General features: G+C 41.8%; 1 protein-coding gene across 47 annotated transcripts in view; it reads right to left on the reverse strand.

Annotated features, from left to right (window-relative positions):
- RBM47 (RNA binding motif protein 47) overlaps positions 1-16,781 on the reverse strand; it is a 303,668-nt gene that overhangs the window by 72,003 nt on the left and 214,884 nt on the right. The gene's annotated exons all lie outside the window — the stretch shown is intronic.

Here is a 16,781-nt window from a genome sequence, read left to right on the forward strand (position 1 = left end):
GTGATTGTCCGGGGCTGGACTGGGAGTGGGAAGAAAAGGGAAGTGACCATTAACGGGTACAGGGGATTTCCTTCGAGAGGTGACAAAAATGTTCTCAAGTTGATTGTAATGATGGTTGCACAACCCCATAAATATATTAAAACCTACTGAATTGTACACAATTGTACTGAATTTAATAGATGAATTATATGGTATATGGATTATATCACAAATAGAGCTGTTATTTAAAAAAAAAAAAAAAAAAAAGCCAAGTGTATGAAAGTGGAAGCACGCATGTTGCCACTCACCACCCTGGCTTCAGGAGGCTCTATTCCAAAGGCTTCCCCTTAATCTCTCCCGTGCCAACCACCATGTCCAAGAAACAAAATTCCAGCATGCAGCTATGGGATCCGGGATGTTCTTGTTACATGTTCTCTTCTAATTTCATTTCAGACTAGAATCTTATTAGTAGAATCTCACCACACAGAATAATATTACAGAGGTTTCCTTATGACAATGATATTTTTACATCCTGGTGGGTGGCTTGGTACTCCAGTTCTTTTTATGTTTATTTATTTTATTTTTTTATTTATTTTTTTTGTCTTTTTGCCATTTCTTGGGCTACTCCTGCAGCATATGGAGGTTCCCAGGCTAGGGGTGGAATCGGAGCTGTAGCCACTGGCCTATACCACAGCCTCGGCAACGCGGGATCCGAGCTGTGTCTGCAACCTACACCATAGCTCAAGGCAACGTGGGATCCTTAACCCACTGAGCAAGGCCAGGGATCGAACCCGCAACCTCATGGTTCCTAGTCGGATTCGTTAACCACTGCGCCACGACGGGAACTCCTCCAGTTCTTTTTAATCCTCGCAGTGAATACCTTTCCAAGAAAATGTTTCTCTGGTCCCTGCTCACTCAGACTTCGTTTGTGACAAAGTCCCCAGTGGTGCCTGCATATGCACATGTGTATGTGTGTGTATGTGGTTTGCTGGGGATGGGAGTCCAGGGGTCAGGGCACTGCTAAACTGTGCAATGTAGCATTAACTTCCCTTCCCAGCCCCAGCAAACAATGACTCTCTTCATCTTCCCCTTACATTTCCCCTCCTCAATTATCCTCATCACTCCAGCCAAGCTTTCTTTCTAATAACCCAGAGTGGTTTCGCAGAAAGAAAACAAGCCCTGGAATCTGGTAGAGCTGACTCAAAAACGAACCTTATCTCTTTCACTGAGTTACCAAGGGAAAGCCTCAGATGTTAAATTTGTAAAATAAAAACCACAAAATACCCAAATAGTTAAAAAAAAAAATTCCAGAGTTCCCACTGTGAACTGGGTACTGAGAACACACACCTGAATAAGACAGACTTTGGAGTTGAAAAATTCATTGTCTATTAGGAGGCCCAGGAATACAAACAAATATAAAAGCCATGATAGACGGTATCATGAAGTGAGGAATGATTAATTCCCTTAACAGTAGAGAAAGAAGAAGAAGGCTTTATGGGGTGGCTGTGGCATTTCAATAAGACAAGGCATCCACAGAACCCCTGGCTCATAGCAAGTGCTCAGAGAGTGTGAAATTCTTTCCCCACAAAGGGCTCTAGGAATTTAGAAGAAAAAATTGTTCGGTTTTGTGGAGAAAGCTAAGAAACTGGAAAGGACTGCTCACTGTTCTGGCCAGTTATTAGCAAGGGTTTTAATTCAACTAAAGAAAGCTGGGCATCTTAGAAAGATATTCATTATGATAAATCTATATTACAACAAATAAATGTGGAAGTTCTGTGGTTACTATCTATGAATCTCTTTTTTTTTTTTTTGGTCTTTTTGCCTTTCCTGGGGCCACTCCCGCAGCATATGGAGGTTCCCAGGCTAGGGGTCTAATCGGAGCTATTGCTGCCGGCCTACACCACAGCCACAGCAACGCAGGATCCAAGCTGTGTCTGCGACCTACACCACAGCTCATGGCGACGACAGATCCATAACCCACTGAGCAAGGCCAGGGATTGAACCCTCAACCTCATGGTTCCTAGTCGGATTCGTTAACCACTGAGCCACAACGGGAACTCCCTATTTATGAATCTTAACATATAATTCTAACTTTGCAAATTAGAACATCCAGTAAAATGATCCCCAAATATTTGATTCTTCCTTTAATCATTCAGTACATATTTTTTGACTCCTTATTATGTGGTACCAGGCGAGAGAGACATAAAATTGAACTTACCACAAGCTTACAAATGACTAGGAAAGAGAAAACAAATCATTAATAATTGCAAAACTGACAGGGTAGCATGTTATATTTATTCCCCTGGAACAAGGAGGCGTTTTCTTACAGGGAGATAATGTTCAAAATATTGGTTCCCTCCTGATCAGATCTGAATCCTTATGTCAATTTCTACAACTAGGTATTTGTAAATGGGCTTTCCCTGGGTGAAAAAAAAAAAAAAGAAATGATAAAGTTTCTCAATAGAAGCAAGTCAAGCACTCAGTGTTCTCAGAGTAACATCTTGCTGAAACGATAAAACCTCCACCGGTTATCAAGAGGCTTAGCTACCTAAACAACCCTGAATGTTAGTAAATCCCTGCTAGCGCAAGGAGGATGGTGTAATTCATCTGTGGAGTCTGTGGCATAAGAGGTGGAGATCAACGAATCACTTGCACTGGGGAAAGGAAGCTGGGGGACAGCAGACACCAACTTTCTCCTGCCCATCCACCCCTCCCCCACGTCTGCCAGGAACACACCTGTCCACGTCCAGAGCTCAGGGACAGGTCTGGGGGCAGCACCCTGCCTGTGGAGCTGTGGGTCCTGCTGTACAGCACAGGGAACTATATCTAGTCACTTGCAATGGAACGTGATGGAGGATAATGCAGGAAAAAGAATGTATATATATATACATGTGTGTGACTGGGTCACCTTGCTGTACAATAGAAAATGGACAGAACACTCTAAATCAACTCTAATGGAAAAAATGAAAACCATTACAGTAAAACAAAAAGAAAAGAAAGCTGTGGGGTTTTCCTTAGGACTAAGAGTTGTAAGGACAACAACAACTAAAAAAACCAACACAGAGGACAAAAGACTGAAAGATAGAGAAAAATCACCCTGATGACCTCTTTGGATGCCTTTGATCCAGTCATGTTCCACCCTTTGGAATTTCCAGCTAAGTAAATACATACGTATGTATGTAATTTTATGTATAGAATGTCACTTGATATAGTTGTTTGTTGATAGACACCTTAAGGTATTTGGGATTGGATCACTATCATTTGAACCAAAGGAATCCTAAATAACAAAGGGTCTCATTGCACCTCTTTTCCTTGGTATGTATTATTATGGGATTGGGGTAACCACGGTCACATGATAATCTCAACCCCAATTTACTCTTCCCACTCATTTTTTCTGTTCAACGAATGTGCTCTTCAGGTCTCACAAAAAGTTGTCATTCCCCTTCCCGCTTAATTCCTTTAGTCAAATTTTACTCTATGCCTCTTTGCCCTTATTGAAAAGGGCATTTCATCATTTTTGATATTACAGAAGAGTGGTGTTAATCTAACGTATCTTTGAAGTCCTGACATTCAAAGAGAATATTAACAAAGGACATTCCAATAAAGAAGGCTCCTCCTGGAAGTTCCTTTGTGAAAAGTGATTAGGTCTCCTCACCACCCCCCAACCCCACCCCCGGCCCCCCGGTAGTAAAAGCTCATAGAAAAGTCTCTTGCTCATAGAGAGAGCTTTTTTGAAATTATTACAGCCAAATGCCACCCAAGTGCAGCCCCTAAAAAGCCCTGCTGCCTGTCGTCGATTCCATGTCTGTGCCTGAGTGGGGTTAACTGGGGTTGCTCAATTGATCATCCTCATTTTTCTATTTCCTTTTATTTTATCAGCCTTCTCCTGCTTCTCTCTTAGAAAAAAAAGACAGAAAGGGCAGATAAGAATAAAGAACAAAACCTCTAGGGAGGTAACTTTTACAGCAAACTATGGAAAATCTGCAAGAGAATGTTTGACCAGGGCTGCACAGATCAGCACCTGTGTGGGCTGGGCAGTTGCTCACTCATAAATCTGCTTATCTATAGTGCAAAGCAAGGCCGTCAGCAGGAAGGACAGCTTCTAAATGGTCATTCAGTCTACACTATTATATATCAACCTTGGTTGAACAACTTTGGCTACAGAGTTTAAAAAAAAAAAAAAAAAAAAAAAAAGCCTAGACTGTGTGGAGGGTCCTGGGCCTTGGTAGTTTTTTAATAAACTCCTCCAGGTGATTCTAATTTGTAGCCAAGGTCAAAACCACTCATCTATACAGACAACCAAACATGAGGAAGCAGTTACAATTTCCGAATCACATCTTTAGTCATTCCTCCGTTGCTCCCCCAGCACCCTGAGCGTTTCTTTCTTATAGCCGACAGCGACAGCGCAGTCTGCTACATTACAGGTGGCTGTAGACACACTGGTAACCACAGCTACTTTGTGGTGCTCTTGGGGATGGTGGTTTTGCTTCCATTCATTCATTGATTCAACTCACTCATTCATTTATTCATGGACCCACTGACTATGTCGCGCTTTACCCAACAGGAGGTACACAATGAATCAGCAACATCCCAGACACTGGAAGAGCTGGAGAACACCCACTCCTACACCGTGAACTGCGTCCTCAAAGCTTAGCACAAACTTGAGAAATGTTTAATGACTTGAACTACACCTTAGAGATCAGCTAGCTCAACACCCCCCGCATTTCCTGTGGGTGATTGGATTATTTCTCAAGGTGACAAAGCTACCCGTTGGAGGCAGGACTGGACTAAAGGTCAGATTTCCTTTCTCCCAACCCAAAGTTCCTGTCAAATCCATTTTATGATTGACTCCAAATCGATTCACACAACTCAATAGTTACTTGACATTTTCTTTTGGCTTAAAAGTCCATTAATGTCTTTTCAACCACATCCCTTCCAAGTTCCAATTTATTGGCAAGACACTGCACTTGTATGGGAATGCTCTTCGCAGTTGAGCAGGGGTGAGTTTTTCTACTTAGGTGAAGTCCTTAACATCATCATAAGGGAGATTAATAATAAATTGTGTTGTATGTTAATATCCTAGTTACAAATTCATTATAATTCCTAGGTTTTTATCCAGGAGAAATAAAAACATATGTCCACAGGAGTTCCCATTGCAGTGCAGCAGAAACAAATCTGAGTAGTGACCATGAGGTTGTGGGTTCAATCCCTGGCCTCCCTCAGTGGGTTATGGATTCGGCGTTGCTGGGAGCTGTAGTGTAGGTCACAGATGCGGCTTGGATCCCAAATTGCTGTGGCTGTGGTGTAGGCTGGCAGCTGTAGCTCCGATTCGACCCCCAGCCTGGGAACCTCCATATGCCGCAGGTATGGCCCTAAAAAGCAAAAAAAAAAAAAAAAAAAAAAAACAAAAAACCGAAAAACCCATATGTCCACAAAGTCTTGTACAAGAATGTTTATAGTGGTGTCATTTACAATAGCCTAAAACATCTCCTTCATCTATCAAGAGAACAGATAAACTGTGATATAGTCATACAATGGGGTGCTGCTCAGTAACGTTGGATACATGCAGCATCATGGTTCACGCACCCGTTAGCAAAAAACACACTATAAAAGGAGTCTTACATAAAAGAGGACACGCTGAGTGAATCCTATTTATATGAAATTCTATAACAGGCAAAACTAATATACAGCAGGAAAAATCACATCTGTGGCTGACTCAGGGAGGAAAGGGGTGGGGGCAGGGATTGACTTGGAGAGGGCATGACGAGAACTCTGCTCGGGTGATGGCAGTGTCTTTATCATGATAGGAGTTTGGGATACCCCAGGGTATGCCTTTGTTAAGGCTCAGTAAATATACACCTGAGATTTGGGCATTTCATTATATGCAAATTTTATCTTAAACTATAAACAAGTATTGAACTTCAGTGACTGATATGGGTACTTGTCCCAGTGTTCAGCACTTTACTCATTTATTTATTTTGGCTGTACCCGTGGCATGTGGAAGTTTACGGGCCAGGGATGGAACCCACGCCACGGCAGTGACTTGAGCCACTGCAGTGACAAAGCTGACAAAGCTGGATCCTAAATCCACCGTGCTACAAGGGAACACCTCCAGCACTTCGTTTTTGAAAGCCATCAAAAAAATACGGCGAGGAGTTCCCACTGTGGCACAGTGGGCTAAGGACCTGGCATGGCTGCAGCTGTGGCATAGTTTGCAGTTGCAGCTCTGAGGTGACCCCTGGCCTAGGAACTTCCATATGCTGTGGGTGCAGACAAAATAATAATAACTCTAATACTACAATGAACATAAGAATTGAGAAATGGATTGATAGATTGAGGAGTAGATGATGCTAAAGCAAGTACAGTAAATACTAACAGCAGAATTTAGGTTCTGAGAACGTGGATATTCACTGTATGGTCCAAATTTGCTGTATGTTTGAAACTGTAATAAAATAAGAAAATGTTGGTGAAAAAAAGAGACCTAAAATAAGCATTCTATGCAGGTCTTATTCATGACCTTAAAGAAGGAACCAACTGTAAAAAGATATTACTAAGACAACTGGTGCACATAATTTTTTGAATTTATTTACTTTGAAGTTAATACTTAGAAAGAAAAAAAAAAGCCTGAGTTGTTATGAGTATTACAAAAAAGGAAAATTGACAAAAGATGGCAGTATTTATTCATCTCTACTTTTAGACTTAAGGAAAAAAAAAAAAAAGGCTTAAAACACCACCAAGAGACACAGTTCAACTTTGCAAACAACTTGCATAGTTGATGGCTGAGGAAAGGCAGATATATAAGGCAATGCAGTCCTGGCTCCCAACTGTCTCCATAACAAACATATACACACTGGGAAAGGACTCCTAATTCACCTCCTTAATGGGGGGGTCAGGTCCAGAACCCCCATTGGGGGCCTGAGCTCCAAAGCTGCCAGCCCTGTGGCCACCTGCTCCCTGGTAGTCTGCTGACAATGGGGTTACACACCTGCTCTAGTGATATCATATGATATCACCTATAGGTGGAATCTCTAAAGTGACACAAATGCACTTATTTACAAAACAAATAGATTCACAGGCATAGAAAATAAATTTATGGTTACTAAAAGGGGTGGGGGAGGGGAGAGAAATTAAGAGTGTGGGATTAACATATACACTCTACCATATATAAAATAGATTTTAAAAAGGACCTACTGTAGAGCACAGGGAACTATATGCAATATCTTGTAATAACCTATAATGGAAAAGAACACACACACACACACACACACAACTGAATCACTTTGTTGTACATCTGAAACTAACACAACATTGTAAATTAACAATTTTAAAAAAAAAGGAGGGAGTTCCCTGTTGTGGCCAGTGGAAACGAGTCTGACTAGTATCCGTGAGAATGTGGGTTCTATCCCTGCCCTCACTCAGTGGGTTAAGGATCCAGTGTTGCTGTGAACCAAGCTGTAGGCTGCAGACGCAGTTTGGATCCTGCATTGTTGTGGCTGTGGTGTAGCTGGCAGCTGTAGCTCAGATTTGATTCCTAGCCTGGAAACTTCCATATGCTGTGGGTGTGGCTCAAAAAACAAACAAACAAACAAAAAAAAGGTTAGGAGTTCCTGCTATGGCACAGTGTGTTAAGAACCTGACTGCAGTGGCTCAGGTCACTGTGGAGGCATGAGTTCAATTCCCAGCCCAGCACAGTGGGTTAAAGGATCTGGCACTCCTGCAGTTGTGGCATAGGTCACAATTGTGGCTCAGATTCAAGCCCTGGCCCAGGAACTTCCATATGCTGTGGGTGGAGACATTTAAAAAAAAAAAAAAAAAAAAAAAGAATTAAAAAAAAATTTTTTTAAAGGTTAATGTTTTTAAAAAAGACATAAGAAAACAGGAAGAAAAAAGACAACTGGGAAATGTGTCTGTGAACTGGGTATTAGATGATAATATCAGGGCATTACTGTTAATTTTGTTAGGTATAATCCTAACATTGTGGTTAAATTAGCTCTGTATTTTTAAAGATGTGTGTTAAAATACTAGAAATAAAAATAATGTGATATTTTGATTTGCTTTAAAGGACTTAAGGGCTAGATGACACAGTGTAGCAAAATCTTAAAAGCTATTTAATCTGAAAGACAAGCATATTGGAATTTATTGTATTTATTAAACTTCAATGCATAGTAGAAGCTTTTTGAAACCAATTAGTAAACACTTATAGACTACAAAAATCAGAGGGCTAATTTCAAATTTTTGAAATTATAACCTGTAATTGATATAATAGCATACTTCTTTCATTACAAGTACTGCTAGATTTCATTTTTAAAATTAAAGTGAATCTAAGTTCAGTTTGTTGTTAGAATTTTTTAAATTCTTATGATTACTTTGAATGAATTAGAAACACCCAAGTCATAACTGCAGGTCTTAGAATTTTTGAGTTAGTCATATTAAATAGAGATAGCATTGTCATTCATTCATGCAGTGAACACTTCTCTTTTGCAAACTCCATAGTAATATAATTATAATACCAACAAACATTTTGTATATAAAGACGACATAATATCCTAAAACACCTTTAGGGAAAAAAAAAAACCCACAGTTACTAGACAGGCCTAAATAATTCCAAGATATATGGTGTGACATTTTTAAAAATATAGCCAATACAATTTTCATCTGCTTGATCCTAAACAACTTGACTTAATTTTGCATTTAATAAACTGATTTTAGTTCCAAATGGATTGATTTGGGAAGTAGGTATAGCCTTACTGAGATAACCACACAACACATGGGCATTTGAATTCACCAGATGAATTAGAAGGTGATTTATGTCATGTAACAAAACAATTTTTTTCTTTACAAAATGACCCACTCCAGTACTCTCTTTTCCTGCCTCAATACATTAAAAATTCAATTGCTTTGCTAGATTTTCCTTTTACTGAATTGGCTTTTCAGTAATTCATCACAGAAAACACAAACTATGGTTCATGACATTCTTTGATCTGTGTCTCTTGTTCAAGTTCCAATTGTTTATGAATTTCAAGTTCTAAGTTTTTGAAGAAATGTCTGCAAGGTGAATATTTAAACTGGCCTCTGGAACAATTATGTTCTTCATCAAACTTCGCAGTGTCAAAAAATAACAGTAATATAGGAGTTCCCTTGCTGTGCAGTGAATTAAGGATTGGCATTGTCACTGCAGTGGCTCAGATCACTGCTATGGCACAGGTTCAACTCCTGGCCTGGGAACTTACACAGGCTATGGGTGCAGCCAAAAAAAAAGTAAACCAACAGCAATAAAACAACAGATGCCATGGAGTTCCCGTCAAGGCTCGGTGATTAACGAATCCCACTAGGAACCAAGAGGTGGCGGTTCGATCCCTGGCCTTGCTCAGTGGGTTAAGGATCTGGCATTGCCGTGAGCTGTGGTGTAGGCTGCAGACGAGGCTCAGATCCGACGTTGCTGTGGCTCTGGTGTAGGCTGGTGGCTACAGCTCCAATTGGACCCCTAGCCTGGGAACCTCCATATGCCGCAAGAGCGGCCCTAGAAAATGGCAAAAAGCCAAAAAAAAAAAACAAAAAACAAAAAACAAAACAAAAAAATCAGATCCCAAGTGTCTGAAGGTTTTTTTGTTTTGGGTTTGTTTTTTTGTTTTCTGTCTTTTTAGGGCTGCAGGTGCAGCATATGGAAGTTCCCAGGCTAATTTCCCAGGCTAGGGGCTGGATCAGAGCTACAGCTGCTGGCCTACACCACAGCCACAGCAATGTAGGATCCAAACGAAGACTGAGACCTACACCGCAGCTCATGGCAATGTTGGATCATTAAACTACTGAGTGGGGCCAGGGATCAAATCTGCATCTTCATGGATGCTAATCAGGTTTGTTACTGCTGAGCCACAATGGGAACTCCCCCAAGTGACTGAAGGTTCAATGTGGAGTCCAAACATGCACAGAAGATCAGATGATGGTTTCATTTCTGAGGAAGAGTAAACTAACACAGAGAAATACTCCTGGTCTTAATTCAAGCATAATCCAAACTTGAACTTGGTCACTGCAACTTGAGGCCATATCTCGTGTAACATGGAGATAAAATGATAGTGAAAGTTGCATGTGTCAAGAAGATGTGGAAAGCAGAAAGAAGGGTGGCCTACAAAACAGATCTAGGGGTTCTGCTGCTTACAGTTCTAACCTCAGGGGGTAGAGAGACGCACGGCCTGTGCGTCTTCACACTGCTCTGGACAAGTTACCTTGAGCAAAGCCTCCAGCAGAGTTTACTGTGATGAGGAAAATGCTCTATATTTGCACTGTCCAATACAGTGGCCACCAAGCAAGGGCTGTTAAGCATTTGAAATGCATTAGTACAGATGAGGAACTAAGTTATTTATTTGTAATTAAACGTCAATAGTTGGCACTGCACATGGCTATTAGCTACTGCTGTACTGGACACATAGGTCTGGATTCATAGGGGAGCCCCAGACAGAAGAGGAAGAGATTTGGGGCAGATCAGTAAGTCTTAGAAATCTTTTATCTGGTTTGGAAGAGGGAAAGGAGCTAACCTCATCAATGCCCTTTCCATTTGAGTGGGGAGGAGCAGGCTCCAATATCATTTAATACACTATAAAAATTGGGGGTCATCTTTTTCAAGATTTCATAAAGGCTCAGATGAGAGTCAAAGGAAGCTCTGTAGCTCAAATGATGTGATTTTAGTCTTTTGGTTCTTCTCTTCCAGAGGCAGAATTCCCTTCCTGACACCAATATTAAGTACTCACAAAACCCCCTCCACCAATGACATGCACACTGCACTACAAGCCCACCGCGCGTGCAGGCGCACACGTACTCGTGCACAGAACACACAGACACACACACTTTCCCCCACCTTCCTCTGCTTCCCCCGGTTCAGGTATCCAGCCAGGCAGTCTTAAGCATGAACACAGTCTGCAGCAAAACTCCCTGATTCTGGCCTGTCAGCTCACCAGAAGGAGTATACCCAAGGGTCAAACTTGGGCCATTTTAACTGCTGTTGATATGTTTGAAGTGGGTTTGCCTGCCTGGCTTCCTGGATGGGTCTGCTGCCTTGGACAAATCACCTGCTGTATTATAATCATGTTGATGTATTTCCTGCAAGATATTTGTTGGATTTGTCCTTGTTATTCTGTTTAGAAAAGCACATAGGACTTCACTCGATGTGTCGGGCCGGTCTGAACTGAAGGGAAGTCAAGCATGAATAAGGAAATGGACAGGACTCCCCAAGTGTTGCTGAGAAATGCACTCCCAGGCTAAGATGCTGCTTTTCCCATCTCTCCGTGTGGGTGGGGGTAGGGAGGAAAGAGGCGGAGAGGTTAATGACTGCATGTGAACCAGTCACTGTTCAATGACATAGAACTTGAAAACAGTTTGAGTTGGTTGAGCCCAAACAGGGCTCACTTCATGACTCCCCTCTTCTTTCACTCTTTGCCTCGGAAACTAGAACTACATAGACCTGCCATCAGGACCTAAAGTTGAGAGGGAAGAACAAATGTAACAGAAGTATGATGCACAGGGTTCCCCTGGGCCAGGGAACCCTCCCCACAAGGTGGTCTCATGGCAGAAGGAGGGGACACACTGCCAGAGGTGAGGTCTGGAGAGGGGTTTGGTGGCTGCTGACAGCCAGCAGCAGGTGATCGGAATTGGAAGGAGAAGGTCTCCAGACGATGGATAAGGGTCAGTCATAAAACATGCATTGCCTTTGGGGGAGGGGGTCGTGGAGAAGGAGCTTCGGGCACAAGGAACCCCAGTCCTGGACGTTCTGAAAAGACTCAGAGGGTTCAAGAGTTTAAAAGTCTTACTTGGAGTTCCCGCTGTGGCACAGTGGGTTAAAAATCAGTAGCAGCTCAGGTCACTGTGGAGGTTCGAGTTCGATTCCTAGCCTGGTGCAGTAGGTTAAAGGATCCAGCATTGCCGCAGCTGCACCTTGGATTCAATCCCTAGCCCAGGGAACTTCCATATGCCACCAGTGTGGCCATAAAAAAGAAAAAAGAGAAAAGAAAAAAAAAAGTCTTCTAGCAGTATATAGTTGGAAGGTCAAAAACTTTCCAATGGCCACTGGTTTCTGCTCCCTTCACCTTGGACAATATGAACTATCTTGTGGCTCTGACAGCAGGAGATTTTGAATTTCAGAGATTTTTATTTTTTTTGGCTTTCTGCCATTTCTTGGGCTGCACCTGAGGCACATGGAGGTTCCCAGGCGAGGGGTCGAATCCGGAGCTGTAGCCACTGGCCTACACCACAGCCAGAGCAATGCAGGATCCGAGCTGCATCTGCAGCCTACACCACAGCTCACAGCAATGCCGGATCCTTAACCCACTGAGCGAGGCCAGGGATCGAATCCACAACCCCATGGTTCCTAGTTGGATTCGCTAACCACTGTGCCACGAAGGGAACTCATCAGAGGTTTTTAGAAATAACATTTGCCCATACTTCTGATTATACAAAAAAATCAGTGTTCATCACGGAAAACACAAAACACACCACACACACACTGGGGTAGATGATTTCATATGAAAGGCCACAGGGAAGAAAGAGGATATGAGACGGAAATATGGATAACTAAATATAAAACTATACACCTGTCTCTCATCGTGGGTGGGGATTTGAGTGTCTGGTTCTTCAGTGGTTTTCCTGTAAATTATTTCATTCACACAAAATCCCATGCGTGGCATTACTGGATGAAACGTTTCTTTCTCTTTTTTTTTTTTTGGTCTTTTTGCCTTTTCTAGAGCCACTTCCAGTGGCATATGGAGGTTCCCCGGCTAGGGGTCTAATCGGAGCTACAGCTGCCGGCCTACACCACAGCCACAACGCAGGATCCAAGCCGCGTCTGTGACCTATACCACAGCTCACGGCAACGCCGGATCCTTAACCCACTGAGCAAGGCCAGGGATTGAACCTGCAACCTCATGGTTCCTAGTCGGATTCGTTAACCACTGCACCACGACAGGAACTCCTGGATGAAACATTTCTAAGGTTCTTGACATATATTGCCAAACTATCTTCCTACTGAGTCATACCAATTTGTGTAGCCACCAGACATTTATGAGTAAGTCAGATTCTTTCATGGCAGGAAAATGGTCCCTCACTGTTTTAATTTGCAGGTTATTTTCAACACTGACTTTCTTCCTTATGTATTTCTCTTTTGTAACTTAGATTGTTTCTATTTTTTCTGTTGTTTTTCTCAGATTCCCTAAGATCTGGTGAATAGAATAATGAATTAATAAAATACTGAATTACTCCTTTGTGTTGAAAATCCTTCCCCACCAAAAATTATCACCATTAACTTAATTTGTTCACATTCCAAGCAAATTTCTTACTTTGGTCACCACTTCCATGTGGTCCAGAAATAGGCCATTTGTGAAATATATGTAAATGGCAGGTTCTTTTTTTTTTGATCTTTTTAGGGCCGCACCCGCAGCATATGGAGGTTCTCAGGCTAGGGGTCCAACTGGAGCTGTAGCTGCCGGCCACAGCCACAGCACACAGCAATGTGGAATCCTTAACCCACTGAGTGAGGCCAGGGATCGTACCCACATGCTAGCTGGGCTCGATAACCACTGAGCCACGTCTGGAACTAATGGCAAGTTCTTCACCAAAGAAGTGCTTACGGAGGGCAAAGGACTGCTGACTTCTGAAAGCAGATTATAGAAATGAAAAAGCTTGTTTGGTTGTTTTATTTTTCAGAATAAGAACCAGATTTTTCGATTCTTCTTACGGCAAAGATAGATAAAGAATGTTTAGCCTAAACTTCATAAACTAGGATCTTATGATATTTAATTTTCCTGTAGAATAACAGTACCATATCTAAATCAGTGTTATTTCTTAGAACTAAAAATAAAATTTTCATTGCGTGAATAGCAGAATGCTCCAGAGAAACCTACAATGTGACACCATCACTGATAGGGAGCGGTCAGGAGTTTGTAGAAGTTTCTCTAAGCCATAGATTGGTTGGAAGGAGCTGCAGGAATAAATCAATTCCTTGATTCCTGGTCCATGTTCTTTCCACAGCACCCCACTCCTTCAGAGCCTGATGTTTTCTACAAAACACTTCCAACGAGAACCCCTAACCTTTTATGTAGCAAATAAAGCTCTTCTTATAAAGGGGGTGATATTCAATCATTTATGGTGAAATGATTTACCACATCATTAAACAGCCTCACTTTCTCTGATGTATCTATCCGAACAACAGTAGGGACTATGCCTAGGAACTACTCTAATATTTTTTATTAAAAAATAAAAAGAGCCGGCATTTCCTACAGCTTTATGACAAGAAGCACTTTATTGGAAGAGTAGAATAAAAGGCTTTGTTGGGTTTCTACTGAGAGTCAAAGTTTACCTTCGTGATTGACACAGGGATCAGGCTCACTTAGACAGTGGCATATTTAAGTGGTAAGATGGGGAGGTTTCACAATCCTTAAGGGGAAAAAAGTCACACGTGACAGTGTTCAATCAACTGAATTCCTTATCAAGAGTCCGGTTCTGTCCAGTTTGTGTGTAAACTTCCAGGGAATCCGGCTTGAGAAAAAGGTCAACTAAGAGCTACTTACTGGACACCCATGATGTGCCAGACACTTTCATACACTGTATATTATCTCAATTAATCCGAACAGTAACTGAGAGGTTGGTAAATTTGCGGGCGAGGTGCCATACAGAGAAAGCCACTGTCCTGGGAAGGGCTGAGCGCTCAACTGCTGGCTGGCTCTTACTTTATCACACAGGACAAGACCAGTATGAGGTCATCCTCATGACAGTATTTTTTGTACGCAACTGGCATCCAAGGTGCCTTTTGTTTTGGCTGGCTCAGTGTCTTTGAGACCATCCTGTTTGCAGCCACACCATAGTTGTCTTGGGTGCTGGAAACTACTTGATTCCATTTATTCAAGATTTGGTTTTGGGGGGAAGGAAAACAATAACTCTGATGGACAGAATTATAAGCAGTGGCTTTGAAGACGTCTCTCCAATTTTCCATCATAGAACTGTTATTTATAGTACCACAGTCTTGAGAGTTAGAGAGATCTTGAGGTTCACCTGGACCAATCTCTGTTCCAAAGAACTGCCCTTTCTACCAGTATCTGCATTAGGGGTCCCCCATTCTCGCTGATGACCCTCTGCACACACAACGTGACTGCATGGCAACCTAATCTAGTTTTCCTCCAGCGCCAAGAGCTACAAAATTAATAATTTTAAAACTGAACCCAACCTAGTACATATCTTGTTTTAGTTCTAAAGAAAATACCCATTTGTCAGGAGGGTGTGTTGAGGTAAGGTAAGATTCGTCAACAATTTGTTTTAGGGCCCTTGTAGTGGCCTCAATGATAAGTGAGAAGATAACTACTTTCTGATGGGAGGCAGAGTGGCGCAGGGAAACTGAATGAACCATGGGGTCAAACTAATCTGAGTGTGAAGGCAGATTCCAGCATTTACCGAATGATGTGGCTTTGTTCAAGGTTCTTGGGCTCTTGGTGACTCAGTTTCCCCGTTTGTAAAGGGGGTTAATTATTCCCAGGTTGTAGGATTGTTTCAATAATTGGGGATGATACACATATAGTGGCTGGAGCAAGCCCTGACACATAGTAAGTGCACAATCAAATGGTCTGATGTGCCAAGCCATCAGAGACCACAGACTGTTTTGAAGGAGAGCTATTGTATGGCCGACAGTTTACCAAACGCTGCTTAGGTGGCATGGTGGGACAGTGGGAAGAGCTGGCACTGTGGAGATAGAAAATCTGGATGTCAGCTCTTTCACTATCTAGGTATGTGGCCTTAGCTTCTTCTATTTCAGCTTTCTCATATACAAACGGACATGGATGGAACTAGAGACTCTAGTACTAGGTGAAGTGAGTCAGAAAGAGAAAGACAAATATCATATGACATCAGTTATATCTGGAATCTAATATACAGCACAGATAAATCCATCTACAGAAAAGAACCAAGCTCAGGGACTTGGAGAACAGACTTGTGGTTGCCAAGGGGGAGGGAGAGAGAGTGGGACGGACTGGGAGTTTGGGGTTAGTAGATGCAAGCTATCGCATTCAGAGTGAATACGCAATGAGATTCTGCTGTATGGCTCAGGGAACTATATCTAATCACCTGTAATGGAACATGATGGAGGATAATGTGGAAAAAGAATGCATATAAATGTATAACTGGGTCACTTCGCTGTATAGCAGAAATTGACAGAACATTGTAAATCAACTATAACAGAAAAAATAAAAATCTTTTAAAAAAGATAACCACAAGTAGAGAAATGCAAATAAAAATTACTATGAGGTACCACCTTTTCACTGGCCAGGCTGGCCATCATCAAAAATTCTACAAACAATAAATGCTGGAGAGGGTGTGGAGAAAAGGGAACCCTCTTGCACTGTTGGTGGGAAAGTAAATTGGTGCAACCACTATGGAAAACAGCATGGAGATTCCTCAAAAAACCAAAACTACAATTACCATTTGACCCAGCAATCCCACTCCTGGGCATCTATCCAGTAAGAACCATGACTTGAAAAGATACATGTACCCCAATGTTCACTGAAGCACTATATACAATAGTCAAGATGTAGAAGCAACCTGAATGTCCATCAACAGAGGAGTGGATAAAGAAGATGTGGAACATATACACCATGGAATATTACTCAGTCGTAAAAAGGAATGAAATAATGGCATCTGAAGCAACATGATGGACCTAGAAATTATCATGCTAAGTGAAGTTAGACAGTGAGACACAAACATCATGTACTATCACTTATACGTGAAATCTAAAAAAAAGGACACAATGAACTTCTTTGCAGAACAGAAACTGA

Source organism: Sus scrofa, chromosome 8 (assembly GCF_054392235.1).
Source record: "Sus scrofa isolate SSC_HxYL_T2T_F1_AM1 chromosome 8, Sscrofa_HxYL_maternal_Yorkshire_Landrace_v2.0, whole genome shotgun sequence".
In the NCBI taxonomy this organism is placed as follows: domain Eukaryota; kingdom Metazoa; phylum Chordata; class Mammalia; order Artiodactyla; family Suidae; genus Sus; species Sus scrofa.